An 18,070-nucleotide genomic window follows, 5' to 3' on the forward strand; every position below is an offset into this window, starting at 1 on the left:
AATAACTTACCTTTCTCACCTTTTCTTCCACACCTGCCTTCTCAACCAGCTTCTGCCAATCGTGCTATTTGCTTTTTGCTCAATGATTCCACACTTGCTTACTCTCCAAACTCCTTCTTGCCTAGAATGCATGTCCTCCTATTCCTGCCTGTCAACTAAGAGTCCTTTATGAACTGTAAGGCTAAATCCTAATTCAAGTCAATTTAGTTTAATGCAATCATCTGTTCGGTTCTTTCAGTCCTTATAACAGACACTGTAGCTGACTTCCTGTGTTCTGCAGGCCCTTCTTGAGGAAATGTAACTCCACTTCCCTGGTTCTGGGATGGGACCCCAGCTTACCAAACGTCCACTGTTCCAGTTATTGCTTCAAGTAACCAAGGCCTAAGTCAATCACCTCACGGCAAACGACTCTTTGGAGGGTGGAAGTTGGGAAGTCCCCTTGTGAGACTATGGTGGCAGTTGCTGTCAGTCATCTTGGAAAATCAGCCTGGGATATAAGAGACATCTAAGGGGACTGCAGAGAAATGGAGCAGAAGTCCTGCCCTCAGGACTTTTCAGGTCAGATGCACAGGTAAGTCGGGGTTGAGTGTTCTGTTTCTTGCACCAAAAGCATCCTGACCAATTCAGCAGTGCTAGGCCCTGATATATCTAACATGGATAGCTCTGCCATAAAGCTCTCTTAAATATAAAAACACAAGTTTCCCAGAAATCTGCTTCTGACTCTCTTTTGGTCCAAGGTGCAGATTAAGTATGTGTATACACGGCTTAAAGTATGTACCAAATCAGGAAACCCTCTGGAATCCAGAACTGCTGTCCTTCATCTTTGTAGCCAGCCCCTTGCACCCATAATCAGTAACTGAGAAGTCAATTGATTAATTTTAAAAATGAATCAAGTGTGGGATACAAGAAAGGGAACAGATTTCAGGCAGATTTAAGAGACAATAAATTGTTAGTCTTGGATGAATTAAGAGGAACATTTAAAGGTTAGATTTTAAGTTACAGAGTAACAGTGTTACATAATGGCACAGAGCTTACTGGACAAATAATCCTGGCAGCACAGGGATATATGAAGGAGCAAGGATGTTGCAGGAGACAGAGCTACTGGAAATTTGGACAAGTCACTTGTCATCTCTAGAGCTTACGCCTTATTTCCTCAAATCTTTTTTTTTTAGTTCTGGGATACATGCACTGAACGTGCAGGTTTGTCACATAGTATACATGTGCCACAGTGGTTTCCTCCACCTGTCAAGCCTTAAAACCATCACCTAGGTTTTAAGCCCCACATGTATTAGATATTTGTCCTAATGCTCTCCTTCCCCTTGCCTCCCACCACCCCAACACGCGTGTGATGTTCCCCTCCCTGTGTCCATGTGCTCTCATTGTTCAACACCCACTTATGAGTGAGAACATGCAGTCTTTGGTTTTCTGTTCCTGTGTTAGTTTGCTGAGGATGATGGTTTCCAGCTTCATCCATGTCCCTGCAAAGGACATGAAGTCATTCTTTTTTTTTTTAAGGCTGCATAGTATTCCATGGTGTATATGTGCCACATTGTCTTTATCCAGTCTATCATTGATAGGCATTTGGGTTGGTTCCAAGTCTTTGCTATTGTAAATAGTGCTGCAATAAACATACATGTGCATGTGTCTTCATAGCAGTCCTCAATTCTTAAAAAAAACCGGGGTGAAAAAACCTCACAGGAATGTTATAAGAATTACGTGTGGAAAACAACCGTTTCGGTACATGTGCATATCAGTAAGTACCTGACACAGAAAGCATTCAAAGAACGATTTATTTATGGATAACTAATGAGAGGATTATCCTTTTGACACCAGAAGAGCTGGGAGACAATGAAGAAGAATCCAAAAAATAATTACAAAATGTTTCAAAAGAGAGGAACGTGGACTGGAAAAAAAGAGCTAAAACTCTCTCTTCACACTTTCTACTAACTACCTAGGCACCAAAGTTACCCTAAAGAAAAGTAAACAGTTTTGCTTTTATTTGTATAATTCAAGCTGGAAATAAGACACCCAAGGATGGAGGCTCACCTCTAGAAGCAGAAAGACAAGCAACAATTATGCAGGGAGCAAAACAGGAGGCGGTGTAAAAAAGATTCTTGCAAACACTGAACATCCAAAAATTAAGGTCTGTAACCAAGAAGAAACTCTGATCTCAGGGACTGAGAAGGAAACATTTTCAAATCACCATTTGGCAGACCCAATACTGAGCTCTCGCTTGTATTATCTCTTGAAATTCATAATAATTCTGCCACATAAAACCCCCATATATAGACAAGGAAACTGAGTCAAGGAGGTAAGGTCAATGTCTGAAATTACAAGATATTTTTCTTGAAAAACGTATCAAATTTTATTAGACTTTCTACGGTCACTTTTCAGCAAAGTTCTGTACTACATTCTGTAACACCTATCTGTAACCATCAATAAAAATTTTCCCTTTGTCTTCAGTTAGAAACGGAAATGCAAAAAGAGAAACAGTTACAAAAAAGTTTCTGGCAATAAGAAGTTAGAATCTAGGGTAAAAATCTAAAAGGAAAAAGAGTAACATGTCCCTTTCAAGTACAGAGCTTTCCTGGAGAATCCCAGGCAGTGTCTGAGCTACTAGAAAAGTAATCCCACTTGTCCCCAACCACAGACGGAAGATTAAAACGTTTGTCCACGGCCATCTAATGCAAAACCCCCTGTCTCTGTAGATTCTGCACCAAATGCTGTTGACTGAGACATGCAAGTAAAACAAGTGCAGACCAACAGGTTATCTGCCAAGTGGTTAGGAGAACGAGTTCCAAAATCTGACAAGCAACATCAGCTCTTCCATACAATTCTATAAAGCACTTCCTGCCACGGTCCCACTATTTAAAACAAATAAGACTGCTCCCTCCCCACAAATCCCCTCCAGCACCTCTGGGTTCTTCAGTCCAGCTAATAAACCATGCACTGGTTTCTTCCGAAAGAGAACCCCCCCCCCCGCAACCCCGACTTTGCATAACTTGGCCAAATTTTGCAATCAAGGAGTCTAATTCACAACTGCGGATGGGGCAGGAGGTAGGTTTGGGGCGGGGGGTTGGGGGGACTGCCAAGTGCAAGAGTAAGACACAGTTCAGCAAGAACCACTCTTGCCCTAGGCATTACTCCCTCCACCCGAGGTAGCTGTGTGGGAGAGTGGCGTGTAAACAGTACAAAGGCACTTTTCCTTACAACTCGCAACACAACATAGACTCCAGCTCCACAGGCCCAGGGAAGGGCCGCCCGCGCGCTGCGCGCCTCCCCTGCCACCGACCGCTCCCGCCTCTCCAGCGATCAGGCTCCCTGAAAGGGCCGCCCCGGTGGCCCCTGAGTCCCCGCCCTCTCGCTTTACCACCAGCCTCATCCCTCCCTGAGTACCGAGGGCTGCCGTTGTCTGGTTTTAATAAAAACTGAAGTGGTCCCGAGCTAGCAGGCTTCCCATTGAGGGGCGGAGGGAAGGTCCGAAAGGCTAACGGAAGCGGTGAGAAGGGGAGAACAAGAAAAGGCCGGAGCGTCCCCACAGCGGCGCCCGAAGCCCGCGGACCCGCTAAGGCTCTTCGAACTCACCCGGGTTTCGCCGCCTCCAAAGAAAGCGCGCTCCCTCCAAGAGCGCTCCCCCGGATCTCCCGCGCGCTCCGGCCGGCTGGGCTGGAGGACCCCAGCGCAGAGACCCATCCCTCCCGCGTCCGGTCCGGGCAGGGGGTAGTGCCCCGCGGCGCCTGTCAGCGCGCACAGGTGCGACCGCAGCACCGAAGCCGCTCCCGATCGCCTTGCCTCTACCCCAGCGAGGGGCGACCGCCCGGGCTCGCACCCCTTTCCCCGCGCCCCAGGAGCCAGGCTGTCCCCCGGGGCCAATGGGGCTGGCGGCCGCGGGCAAAGCGCGGGCCGCCCCAGCAGCTCTTCCCCGGCACCAGTCCGAGACCTAACGGCAGTTCCCTGCCCGCGTCCCGGCCGCGCGCTCGCGCGGGTGTCATGGCCGAGCGGCGGCCCCCGACGAAGTTTCTCGGAGCGGATGGTTTTACCTCTTGGCCCGAGGGGCGGCAGCAGCTCTGAGCAGCAAGGCGGCCGCGGCGGCGGGAGCGCGGGTGGCTGCCGGAGCCGAGGAGGATGTAAGAGGAGGCACCGGCGCGAGGACCCGCCGCGATGGGAAGAGGAAGGCGCCGGCTGTCTACAATCAGAACGTGGGCTGACCGTGACGTCACAATGGCGCGGCCAGCCAATCAGGACGCGAGAGATGAATCAAGCGCTATGATGTCATGAGGCCCCGGAGCCAATCGCGGGACAATAGAACTTTCGTGATTGTAAATTCCAGAATCCGATGCGGTGGGGAGCCTACGCCGGGGCTGGCCCCCCTCGAGTTCACGTGTCTCTGGGCAATATTTTCCCCTTTCTTCCTAATAAGCCTGCGTGGATCGCAGAGCCTGCGCAATAGCCTCGGTGAAGTTCCCGATGCCCTGAACTCTGGTTCTTTTACTGCCAGGCGTGGCAGGAGTCTGTGGCCGCGTTTGGGTGACAGAAGCCCACCCTCGCTACGGTCTCCTCTGTGACTTCTACCATTCTGAAGGGGATCGGCTTCTTGGTTTAAGCTGAAAGGGTTAAATGCGTACGGAGTCCGCCGGAGTGAAGGTTTGCAGTTGAACGAGATAAAGCAACGAGAACAAAACCACTCAAAACTGTTGTAACCTTAACTCCCTTGCAAAGGATTTACCGTGTATTTTTCTTAGGGATTCTGATTTTTCTTTGGAAGTCACTATCAACTCCATTCCTCCTCTAGAAATTATTTTAAAGGATTGTTAAATGAGGAAAGATGGAATAAGTGTCTTTTGAGCTAAGCAAATTTAAGCACTGAAGATAAAAGGGATTCAAAGCATGGACGGAAGATCCTTGCTGTTTTTCACTGATATTTGGATAATTAAAGACCTTCCTTAGCCTTGTATCCTACTGTTCCTTCATTCAAACCCCAGAGATTTAGCCTTCATTTGTTCCCCTCTTGTTGTATTCTTACTCTTCCATGTCCATTCACCTAACAGTCGACTATTTAATGTAGGCTTTTTTTTAATTTTTTTTTTTGAGACGGAGTCTTGCTCTGTTACCCAGGCTGGAATGCCAGTGCCCAAGTAGCTGGGATTACAGGCACGCGCCCGCCACTTGGCTGATTTTTGTATTTTTAGTAAAGATGAAGTTTCACCATGTTGGCCAATCTGGTCTCAAAGTCATGCCCTTAGGTAATCCACCCACCTCGGCTTCCCAAAATGCTAGGATTACAGGCATGAGCCATGGAGCCCAGCCACCAAATTTATTCTGTTACATATTTACATTGTATGCAAGTATACAAATGATGTACAAATTAAGCAAATTAAACATATACTAATAATCGAGATTGTGGCAGTCAATTATTCAGCTCCACAAACACTGAATGACTTCAATTTGCTAGATACTATGTTAGGCATTCGAAATTTAAAACCTTCAAAGACTTCCTGGGGCAGTAAAGTGGTGCAGTCAGGACAATTCCTCACTCTTCTGCCAGTAGTCCAAGGTCAGGGCTCATCTCTGTTATCTAAGTTTTGTCTTTCCAGGTGTTAAAAGTTTCTAATTTAACTTGAGATTCAAAAAATCTTAAGTTTTACGCCACACTTGTTTGTATTATGCTTACCTGTCAATAAAATGTTTTAAGCCCATTCAACCAAAATATGTTGATTTTAAATTCAGACTTAAATAACTGTCAAGCTCTGCATTAAATATCAAGTGACTTTTTCTTGTTGTATGATTAAATATGAAGTTTTAACATTTTCTTCCCATCCCCCAAAGGCTGCCTTTTTCTACTGTTCTTTGTTGATTGTGTGTATTGTGGTTTTTATTATAGCATCACCACCCTGTGTTGTAGTTACTTTCTGATGGCATCATCTCACTCAATCCCTGGGGTATATAGATCCCACTTTAAAGACTACTACTGCTTTAGGTTGTAAACTCTGTTGAAGGGGAAAACATGTTGAGTTTTGCTCCTTATTGAGCTGTAGATCTTAGTACAATCCCTGGTGTATAGTAAGAGCTCAATAAATATATTTTAGATGAGTGAATGTGCGAACTCTTATTCCCCCTCACCATCACCACCACTTTTCAGCCTCCCAAGTAGCTGGAAGTACAAGTGCCTACCACCACACCCAGCTAATATTTTTGTATTTTTAGTAGAGATGGAGTTTTACCATGTTGGCCAGGCTGGTCTTGAACTCCTGACCTCAGGTGATCCACCCACCTTGGCCTCCCAAAGTGCTGGGATTACAGGCGTGAGCCACTGCGTCCAGCCTTCTATTTATTTTTAAACATTTTTCCTTTTGCTCTTAGTTTTCATCTTTCAGCCCAAATCTCCTCCAACCACACACTTCTAAGTGTATTAGAAGGTTGCTTCAGTATTGCTTTGAAAAGGAAAGTATTTAACATCCTGGGCAATTTGTTTTATTGTTATAGCAGCTGCGGTTGAATTAAAAAATACAGTTGGAAGTTTCATTAGAATACAATTCTGATTAGTGAAACTGTTGTTTCATTGGGAAGTATTTGCATGACATCACGAAACACATCTTTTCAGAAAAGATATAAGCCAATGTTTGCCTCTGGACATGTCAAAGTTGACTAAAATACAGGCCAAGTAGCAGTTATTTTATGCTAAAGATGACACTGCAGCCTCTGTTGGTTCCTACCTTTCTATTTTCCCCTGTAATCTTTTTTTCTTCTGTTCTGATTTGTGTTTTCTATTATCTTGCTGCCCAGAATTCCCACAGGCCTGGCTTGCCTCCATCGGAGGCAGACACGGATTAAAGGCAGTTTCTTGTTCTCAGACCTTGGAGTCAGGTCCACACTTCCATTGGTACTTTGCTACTCCTTCTCTTCACTGCTGTTCAACAATATGCACTGCAGTTCATCTCTATCCTTGTCCTTGAGTGTTCATCTTGATTAACATCAACTACTTGAAGACACTGCCTATGCCTGGTCTGCTATGTTATTTTCTTAATGGCTGGCAGAATTTCTGGCAAATCACAAATGTTCAAATTTTATTAGTGAATAAACAATTTGTACGATTTCTGGCTTCTGTAGCTTTTTCCTTTCTACTTCCTTTTATACTCTTTAGTACTCTCTCCAGGAGTGACTGGGCAAGGAAAGAAGTCTGCATTCTCAGCCTTCTCTATCCACATTTGCTTCGTAGGTCATATCATCCCCTTTCATGAGTTTGGGTTTCATCTGTAGTCTGATGACTCCCAGATGTATTTCTCCAGCCCATATGTTTTCCCTGAATTCCAGACTTACATTATTTGACTATTAGTGACTTCTCTAAATGAGATACATTCATGAATGAGATATCCAAAAGACATCTCCAACTAAGCATAACCAAAAATGAACTCTTAATTGGCCCTCAAACCTGATCTTCCCACAATAGTCCCTAGATTTGTAAATGACAGTTCTATGGACCCAGTTTCTCAGATCAGACACCTTAGAATTACCTTTAGTTCCTCTTTTTTCTAACCTACTGCATCCAGTGCATCAGCAACACTCTACTACTTGACCTTTGAAACACGTGATGAATCTGTTTGCTTTTCGCCATCCCTATCATGACCACCTGGTTTAAGTTACTATCAACAATTGCTTAATGTTGTAATGGCCTCATAACCAGACTTCTACTTCTGCCTTTGCCGCCTACAGTCTATTCCCAAACCAGGTGCCAGAGTTATCCTTTTAAAACCAAAGCCAAATCATGTCACATGTCTGCTCAGTGTTGTCTAGCAGCTTCCCATCTCCTTGAGAGTGAAAGTAAAAATCTTTACAATGGCCTATGAGATCCTTCACGATTTTGCACCTTGCCATTTCTCTGACCTTGGATAGCTGCTCTATCAGACCACCCACAATGGCCTCCTTATTTCTTGAACACACCAAGCACTAGACTGCCTCAGGGCCTTTGCATTTACCCTTTCCTTCATGCCTAGAATGATCTAATCCAGAAATTTCCAAGACTTATGCTGGTTGCTATATTCCTGTCATTTTCTCAGGAAGTTCCCCTGGATCATTCTCTTTAAATTTGCAACACCTCCCTCCCTGCCTCCGACACTCTGGAACACTTTGACTCTGCTTTATGCTTCTCCTTAGCACTTAACATTCTAGCACACTACAGAGTTACTTTTTAATATTTGTGTATTATCCCCCCAACTCCATAAGCTCATTGAGGACAGAGACTTTGTTCTGTTCACCACTGTTGCCCCAGCACTTAGAACGCTGCTTGGCACTTTGGTAGAAGCTCAATAAATATTTATTGAATTAATAAAAGAACAAATGAATTAATGTAAAATTGAAATGCAAGTCAATAATGTATGTTTTTACTAGGTATCATTTGGTCAAAAATTAAGTCAAAGAGAAAGAAAATACTAACTACAATCGTTTAAAAAATACTATATGTGAGTATAATTTTTCTGTTCCCTGTTACAGTAGAGATAATAAATTTCTCCTTTTGCCTTTCTGAAATTTGAAAATCTGAAAAATTAATATGCTCTGAAGGAATATCTAACATTTTAAAGTGCTATACAAAAAGAAGACTGTAACTATAGTTTTAATGAAAAGGAAACATTATTTAGCCTTAAATTGCTATGAATTTGGGATATCTTACCCTTTCCATGCATGCACCAGTTATCTTGAATATCAAGCATGTTCTCTTGAAATAGAAACTGTTATATTTATTTCAGTGATGAATCCAATTTGGTAACAATTCTTTCCCTTTTTATTATGCATTTCTATGGACTTTCTCAACAAACTCATTTTATGCTTTCAACATTATAATAAGACAAACAAATTGAGCCACAGAAGACTTAAGTGACATGACCAAGTATACAAAGCCAGTTAATGCAGAATTAAGATTTAAAGTCTCAGTTCTCACCTTCTTTATATGCTAAGATATGCTGAAGATAAGATTTTAAGACAGATGGTCAATGTGTTGTTACTTTGCTGGTTATTCAAAGATACATTTCATAATTGATTTATTTCATTCTGAAACATATTAAAGAGCTAAAAGATTTCCAGGTCTTTTAGCTCTTTAACAAAAGTAGACAAAAGCATAAGATAAACTTTTAGCCAAAAAACTAGCTGTGCACAACTGACAAAGAACAGCAATGTGGTTTCTATTGTTAAGGAGTATGTTCTGGTTAGGTAGGAAGTTTTGAAAATGCTTTGTGAGATTTTTTGCAGCTGGCTATGCTTTGTGCTAATTCTGTCATTTGAAAAACATGTTTTTTTAAAACTTAGCCATAAGTGAATTAGTTATTCTAAGTTATGGGATGTTTTAGTTATTAGTATAATGTGTCATAAAAGGCATTGCTTTTGTGTACTTGCAATATTAAACATGATCTTATATTTCAAAAACTGGTAGTGCAACTGATTTTCACAGTCTCAAGTTCACTTTTGCCAAGAGTGAATGTGGCATGTTAAGTTTCAAGGGAAATTCTACAAGTTTGTGTTGCAGTTTATTTTTGAAAACTATTTCTTGGCCTTTGATTGTAAAGCACTTTTTTCTTCCCAAATTCATATATCCCTTAGTTCATTCTCTGTTGGGTTAAATAGCATTCTATTGAAATTCTATTGTAATACATCTGATAGAGAAGATCTGAAATTCTATTGAAATACATCTGATAAGAGAAGACTGTTACAAGGTATAAAACGTAAAAGTTTTCAAATACCCTAGGAGCATAAAATTGGGAAAATTTTAGATGGTTTACAGTCTAGAAAATATAGAATACTATTTGTTAATACTTTTTTTGAGACATGGTGTCACTCTGTCACCCAGACTATAGTGCTGTGGCACCATCTTGGCTCACTGTAGCCTCTGCCCTCCAGTGATCCTCCTACCTGAGCCTCCTGAATAGCTGGGACCACAGGTGTACTCCACTAAGCCCAACTATTTTTTTTTTTTTTTTAGTAGAAAATGTTGGTGAGGCTGGTCTCAAACTCGTGAAGTCAAGGAATCCATCCACCTCACCCTCCTAAGTGCTAGATTACAGGCCTGAGCTATGAGGCCTGGTCAACTTTTACTGAGTCTTTTTTTTTTTGAGACCAAGTCTCATTTTGTTGCCGAGGCTGGAGTTCGATGGTGTGATCTCAGCTCACTGCAACCTGCACCTCCCAGGTTCGAGTGATTCTAGTGCCTCACCCTCCCGACTAGCTAGGACTACAGGTGTAAGCCACCACGCCTTGCTAATTTTTGTATTTTTAGTCGAGATGGGGTTTCCCCATGTTAGCCAGGCTGGTCTCGAACTCCTGATCTCAGGAAATCTGCCCATCTCTGCCTCCAAAAGTGCTGGGATTACAGGCATAAGCCACCCCGGCCCAGCCTTTACTACATCTTAATTTAAACATAATCTTTTCATTTTTTTCTTCACTTCTCTGAACACTTTTACTTCCCTGAATGTGATGTAGAACAAAATGTTCCTTCCTTCTTTCCCCATGACCAATGTGCTCTGCGCAGGCTTTTATCATTTATAATATTAATGTTATAATTGTTTGCTTATACCTCTCTTCCCCAAGTCAAGTGACGAATATGTGTCATTCATCTTTGTGCCTCTAGCATGCTGTTCGAGTTACATAGCAGGCATTCAATAAATGTTTATTGAGCTAGTCTCTCAGAAGACAATTTATTTTCCTCATGATAAAGATAGCAAGTTAGACACAGGCTGTTTCAGAATGTACAAAAAAAAAATGTTGAAGCACCCAGTTCATAACATAGTTTATCGTACTTTAATGACAAGATAGGCAGCTTCTGACATGGCTCCCAATAATCTTTGCCAGCTGATATTTATGCTGGTGGGTTGGACCTAGTAACTTGTTCCTAACAGATAGAAAGGCAAAAATGATGGAATGTCACCTAAATTGTTAGAAAAGAAGGTGTGACCTGTATCTTATTGGCGCTCCCTCTGTAACTTCTTGGCTTTGTGTACTTTCATGAAGGAACGTGCTATGGAGGTATCTCTATGTCAAGGAACTATGGCTGGTCTCTAGTCCACAGGGAGCTGGGAAGTGAGGTTCTGAAACTAACAACGCTTCAGAAACTAAATCCTGCCAATCACCACATGAGTGAATTTGGAAGTGGATCCTTCCTCTGAAAAGACTTGAGATTACTCCGTGCTCGGTGTATATCTTGACTGCAGTCTGTGAGAAACTCTGAGGTAGAGAAAGCTGCTAAGGTAAACAATGCCCCAATTCCTCATCTGCAGAAACTTTGAGGCAAAAAATGTTGTTCCAAACCACTAGATTTTGAGATAATCTGTAATGTAGGAATAGATAACACTTTTTAAAACAGAATCAGACATGGAAGAATTGAAATAAAGTTTATTTACTTTACTTATCAAAACAATCAAGTTATGCCTAGTGTTTGATAACTATGTCAATATATCAGTCATGAGAATTTACTTTTCACAAAATGATTTCCTCATATCATGAAAAACATACACACATATGGGTATAGGTTACTCAATTTTAAAAAGAAGAGGTCAAGGCAGGCCACTTTGTAAACAAATTAAGCAGCTTTTTCATTGGTTAGGGAACTTATTGGTAAGGAATCCTCATTCCTCAACCCATGTCCACCTAATATCAGTAAACGTTTTCTCAACTCAGGGATAGTCAAGTGCCTCAATTTCTCACTTCGTTTATTATTTTGAGTTAAGGCATTGCAGCTTACTATAACACAAACCAAAACACAAACTTTATATGAGGAAGATAATGCATTGAACTTTCATTCACTAATGGGTAGACCCAATTACTTTATTAGATCAGCCAAGCAAGGAGTGACTAGACTCTGAAAGTCTGAAAGCCTGGAAAGTTGTGTTGTAAAGAAAAATTCCCAAAAAGTAGGGATAAAGATAAAGGGGGGTACAGTATGGAACAGGCATTAAAGGACAGAATTACTTTTCAGAAAACATTCATTCATGAATGGATTCACTTGTTAATTTATCGTCTGCACATAGCAAGAAATCTGGAAGTCAGTACATGTAATGACTATTCTCTGGGGACTCGGTACGTGCCAGGAATTGAGGTGATAAAACTTTTTACCAATATATGGTAAAAGGTGATGTGCCTTAGGAAGTATAGAAAAAGTGCTATGGGAATCCCGATGTCAAAGAGGATGAGGAAAGGGCGGTGTAGCAGTGGGACATTTGCAAAGGCTGTATGCTCTCTCTTTAAAACTGCTCACCTCTCCCCTTCCCAGGTCTCAATTTAGAAATCATCTTTTTAGATAGGTCTTTCCCATACCTGTCTAAAATCAGTTTCTCCTCTTTCGATTTCCTCTTCCTTAGCCACGACCGTACTTTGTTCACAGCACTTAGCACAATCTCTAATTGTTTTGGTTACTTATTTTTACCTCCTACTTTCCCTATTACCCTTCAGGATGGCAGAAATAAGTTTGCCTTGTTCACTGGGGTGTGCCGGGCATAAAGTGTGCGAGCATTTTTTTTTCCTGTTTTTAGAGACAGGTCGCTGGATCGCCAAGGCTGGAGCGCAGTGGCGCGATCGCCACTCACTGCAGCCTCGAAGTCCTGGGCTCAAGCGATCCTCTTCCTTGGTCTCCCAAAGCGCTGGGATCAGGGGCGTGAGTGACTGATTCTAAAACAAGGAGTCACAAAGGGGTACTGGTGTAGGAGGAGAAAAAAACTAGGGGTCCAGACACGAATTCCAATCAAAAGAGCCGGGCCTTCTTGGCAAGTCCCGCTCCAAGAACCCGAGAGGGATCCACAGGGGCGGGGACGCCCTTTGTCGCCGGCGGGAGGGGCGGGCGTGGGTTCCCCTTGCACCCTCCCGCCCCCCCATCTGGACTGTAGGCCCTTGGGGGCTACCATCACGTCTGGGTCCCCAGAACGCGGTGGGCATACTCGCGCCAGGCCCGGATACCAGGGCCTGCCCGGGGGCCCCCTCCTCCAATCGCGCAGCGTGGGGACCGTTAACTGCCCGCGGCTCAGGGCGGTGCCGCCGCCATCCCAGCGCCACTCGGCTCCGCTCTCCCGCCCGACGCGCCCTCGGCGGCCCCGCCCCGCTCCCCCGCGGCGGTCACCCCATTCATCCCGCGGCCGCACCCACCAATCACCGCGCACCAACAGCGCCGCATCTGGCGATGGGGCGGGGCCTCGCCAGGCGCGCGCTCGCCCCCTCCCTGCCTGGAGCTCGCGCCCGGGCCGGGTCATTCCCGGGCAATGACCGGACCTTGTCCCCGCGCTGACCCAGCTTGGGGACATCGAGTGGGGGCGGAAGAGGCGCTAAGCCAGGGAAAGGAGAGTTGTGCGGCCCGGACTGCGCAGCCTTGGGATCGGAGGGTGGTCGAGGCCTTGAGGGAAGAATGGAAGGCGGCCTTGACTTCTAGTGCTCCCACGCTCTCAAGATCCACAGCCCAGAGTGTCCAGGCTGGAGCCTAGGACGTTCCAAGTCCCGAGACGCTCGAGTGGGTGGAATCGCGCGGGGCGAGAGAAGAGACGGAGATGGGCTGCAAGAAAACGGTCCCCTTGGGCAGTTCAGTCTAAGCCTGGAGCTGGGGAAGGGCCTCTGGAGAGAAGCCTTAAATCGTTACTCATCTTTCATAGTCTTTTATAATCGTGAATGAGCCCTCCGTTGTAGACTGTTAATGCGTGTCCAGGTTGCCCGAGAGTGAGGGTAAAACAAAGACTGCTGCGCTTGTGATTAAAATTATATTTGCTTTTGTATCCTCATTAGTTTCATGATATTGAAAATGTTTATTTTTAATAATTGAGCTTTAAAAAAATTCTGAGATATTTGCCAAAAAGTATCACTTACTCACCAGGGAAGGTAACAAGAGGAAACCTAGTGGCTTTTTTGTTGATGCCAAAGGTTACTCCCTCTTCCTCACCAAAAAAAAAAAAAAAAAAGGAAAAAGAAAAGAAAAAAAAAAACCTTAAAGGCACAGAAAGCAGTTTGGTTTGATCGTAAAGTCTTGCTAGATATTTTTGCTTCTCATAATCCTTTTAACAAGTCTGTAGGAATAGATGGGTATTACCACCAGTTGTAGATGTTGAAACAGGCTGACATTCATCTGGCCATAGTTTGTAAGTAACAAAGTATGGGCCTGTCACCGGTAGAGGGTCATGACTGCAAGTTGTCCAGGTTCTTGACGTTTTGAACAAAGAATTGGACAAGACGCCCAACAAAGCAAAGAAGGAAGCAACAAAAGAACGAAAGCAGGGATTTATTGAAAACGAAAGTGCAATCCACAGTGTGGGAGCTACCTGGGAAGCGGCTCAAGGGCCTGGATACAGAATCTTCCTGGGTTCAAGTACTCCCTAGAGTTTTCCCATTAGCCACTTCATGCTCACCTCATGTAAATGAAGGGGTAGCCGGCAATCAGTCTGATTGGTTGTGACAACAACCCTTCCAGAGGCTGGAATGAAGTTACAAAGTTGCAAAGGAAGTCTAGACCAGAAATCTGTCTGATTTGTTGCCCCAATCTTCCATCTGCCCTAAGATGAAAGAAAGTGAGTGGTCTCTTCCTTTTGTCACTTAAGAGTGGAAAGTTAAGGTTTTCCTTTCAATTTAGTTCTAGGAATTCCGTGTGAAACAGCTTTAGGTTCTCTGTCTCCTGCCTCAGGCCCTTTCCATACTTCTTTCCCTTAGATCATGAAATTTTAACCCACAATAAAGGCAAGGTGAAAAGGAATCTAATGATTCTGGTGTCCTTAGCTAAGGACTCTGCAGCTAGCCAAGTACAAGCACCTCTTGGAGATAAGTTGTGCATTTTGGGAATTCTGCTAAAGTACATAGTTTTTGTGCCGATATTATGAAAGGTAGAAGGAGAGTCCTTGAGATTCTGAAGTGCCAGGTCACACAAGTTGATGACTTTTGTAACACTAGGCTGACCTGAAACAAAATAAGACCTCTTTTGGTTGCTAGGTATTGGCTGCCAGGATGCTGGAGGGCTGCCCAGGTCTTGTTCAGGACTTCAGTCTTTGTGGCAAGTAGAGTATAGAGCAGTTGGATCAAAGACAGAGTTAATTAGGTCACAGAAGGCTTTTTTATGGGGGTAAAGCAGCAAACTATGATGGGACTTTTAGCTCAATCTGGTTGAACAGATTGGCCAACTGTATCTGCTCCATGCACCGTGCTGTGGGCACACAATGATGACTGAGAAATCTTTTCTGCCCAAAGGAAAAGGTTACAGTTGGGGTAGGGTGCACCGTGAGTCAAGTCTATGAATAACTAGGAAAGGAAAGCAGCACATAAAGTAACAATAGGGAAGTATAAAGCAAGAATTATAGTGGGTGCAATGAGTTTTGACAGAGCAACTGAGGTCAAAATCCAGAGCAAAGAAAGGAGACCCCTTTAGGCTGCAAGTTGAGGAGTTAGAGCTTTTCTGCATCAAGCTGCCAGAGTGGCCTTTAAAAAGAAATGCCAATGCAACATCCTGAAACAACCTTTAATAGCTTTCCCATTGCAGTTGGTACAAAATCCCAAATCATTACTGTGGCCTAAAGACCTGCCTGAGCTGGGTCCTTGCTTACCTGCCCAGCCTCCCTGGCACCACTCTCTACACGTGTGCCATACTATTCCTCTCCCTGTGAGTTTAATCTGGGTCTTTTACACATGCTGTTCCCTCTGCCCAGTCACCTTACCACCCTGTCCCACTTTTGTACCCCTTTATCCAGGTCATCTTTCTATCTTGGCTTCAAACTACTTCCTCTGAGAAGCTTCCCTTCAAAATAAAGTCCACTGTCATCGTATCCTTTACTTTTTTCCCCATGCACTCATCGAAATTTGTAAGATATTGTTATTTGTGTGATTATTGATTACCTCTTTAAATCTGCCTGTTCCTTAATGACACTCTTTCCCCATAGATCATATAACAATTTATAATATATATTTATTTGTGCAGTTATCGTGCTTCTGTCTGCTGGCCTAACCTGTTTTTAGGCTCTATGTGGATGTTGTTTCATTTCTCATGATATCCAGTGTTTAGCACAATGCTTGGCATATGGTCAATGCTTGATAAATATTTGTCAAATTAATATTCCAGATCATTTGGTCTAGGACACATGTTATGGAATGGTGGGCAACAGGCTGGGTAAAATAGGATGAAGGCAGATTGCAAGGGGCCAAGCAGAAGCTTTTCTTTTTCTTTTTGTTTTTTTTATAGGTATGGGGTCTCACCATGTTGCATAGGCTAATCTCAAATGGTTGGGCTCAAAATGTCCTCCTGCCTCCGCCTGTCAAAGGGCTGGGATTACAGGCGTAAGCCGCCACACCTGGCTCAGACAGGATTTTCTACCCAATTGGTTAGACCTGTGCTGTTCACACAGAAGCCACTAGCCCCACATGCAGCTACTGAGCACAGAAAATGTAGCTAAGGACTGAGGAATGGAATTTTACATTTTATTTAATTTTAATTAATTTACGTGTTCTAATGGGTATGTGAATCTACTTTTTCAAGTATAATTTTATGAAATCTATATACAGATCAAGGGTTTCTGGTGAAAATTTAGTGTCTGAATTGAGAAGTACTATAAATGCATTGGAATTTGAGACCTTAGACAAAAAAAATGTAAAAAATCCTCGAATTGTTTCTATTAATTATATGTTGACATGGTAATAGTTTGGCTACATTGGGTTAAGTACAATATGTTTTTAGATTAATTTTACTTATTCTAGGTATTTACCCAAAAGAATTAAAAGCAGGGACTCAAACAAATACCGGTACAGGAATATTCATAGTAGCATTTTTCATAATAGCCCGAAGGTGGTAATACTCAAATGACCATTAACAGCTGAATGGATATATTAGTTCATTTTCACACTGCTATAAAGCACTGTCTGAGACTGAGTAACTTGTAAAGGAAATAGGTTTAATTGACTCACAGTTCTGCATGTCTGGGGAGCCCTCAGGATACTTAAAATCATGGCAGAAGGCAAAGGAGAAGCAAGGCATGTCTCACACGGCAGCAGGAGAGAGAGAGAGAGCAAAAGAGGGGAAGTGCCACACTTTTAAACCATCAGATCTCATGAAAACTCAATATCATGAGAACCGCATGGGAGAAACTGTCCCCATGATATAATCACTTTCTATCTGGTCCCTCCCTTGACATGTGGGGATTACAATCTGAGATGAGATTTGAATGGAGACACAGAGCCAAACCATATTATTCCACCCCTGGTCCCTCCCAAATCTCATGTACTTTTACATTTCAAAACCAGTTATACCTTCCTAACAGCCCCCCAAAGTCTTAACTAATTCCAGCATTAACTCAAAAGTCTAAGTCCAAAGTCTCACCTGAGACAAGACAAGTCACTTCTGCTTATAAGCCTGTAAAATTAAAAGCAAGTTAGTTACTTCCAATATACAATGGGTGTACAGGCATTGGGTAAATGTTCCCATTCCAAATTGGAAAAATTGGCAAAAACAAAGGGGCCATGGGCCCCATACAAGTCTGAAACCCAGCAGAGCATCCATTAAATCTTAAAGCTCCAAAATAATCTCTTTTGACTCCATGTCTTACATCCAGGGCATGCTGATGCAAGGCGTGGGCTCCCAAGGCCTTGGGCAGCTCCACTTCTGTGGCTCTGCAGGGTACAGCCCCTCTTTTGGCTGCTCTCACCAGCTGGCATTGAGTGCCTGTGGCTTTTCCAAGCACATGGTGCAGGTTGCTGATGGATCTACCGTTCTGGTGTCTGGAGGTGGTGGCCCTCTTCTCACAGCTCCACTAGGCAGTGCACCAGTAAGAACTCTGCGTGGGGTCTCAAACCCCACATTTCCTTTCTGCATTACCCTAGTAGAGGTTCTCCATGAAGGCTCTGTCCCTGCAACAGACTTCTGCCTAGACTTCCTGGCATTTTCATACATCCTCTGAAATCTAGGTGGAGGTCCCTAAAGCTCAATTCTTATCTTCTGCACACCAGCAGACCCAACTTCATATGAGAGCTGCCAAGTCTTGGGGTTTGCAACCTCTGAAACAATGGCCCAAGCTGTACACAGCCCTCTTTTAGCCACTGCTAGAGCTAGAGTGGCTGGGATGCAGGGCACCAAGTCCTGAGGCTG

At 43.6% G+C, this 18,070-nt stretch overlaps 1 protein-coding gene across 4 annotated transcripts in view; it reads right to left on the minus strand.

Annotated features, from left to right (window-relative positions):
- The window catches only part of ELOVL5 (ELOVL fatty acid elongase 5), a 79,286-nt gene extending 75,096 nt beyond the window's left edge, over nucleotides 1-4,190 (minus strand). For 3 of the 4 annotated variants that reach the window (XM_035295903.3, XM_008994583.5, XM_035295902.3), the window contains exon 1: nucleotides 4,041-4,190. The gene's annotated coding sequence lies outside the window, so the exon portion shown is untranslated. Of the gene's footprint in view, nucleotides 1-3,585; nucleotides 4,014-4,040 lie in introns of those variants that run through there. The other variant, XM_008994584.5, reaches the window with a different exon arrangement.
- Nucleotides 4,191-18,070: the final 13,880 nt, after the last annotated feature.

The sequence above is a fragment of the Callithrix jacchus genome, chromosome 4 (assembly GCF_049354715.1).
Source record: "Callithrix jacchus isolate 240 chromosome 4, calJac240_pri, whole genome shotgun sequence".
Lineage (NCBI taxonomy): Eukaryota > Metazoa > Chordata > Mammalia > Primates > Cebidae > Callithrix > Callithrix jacchus.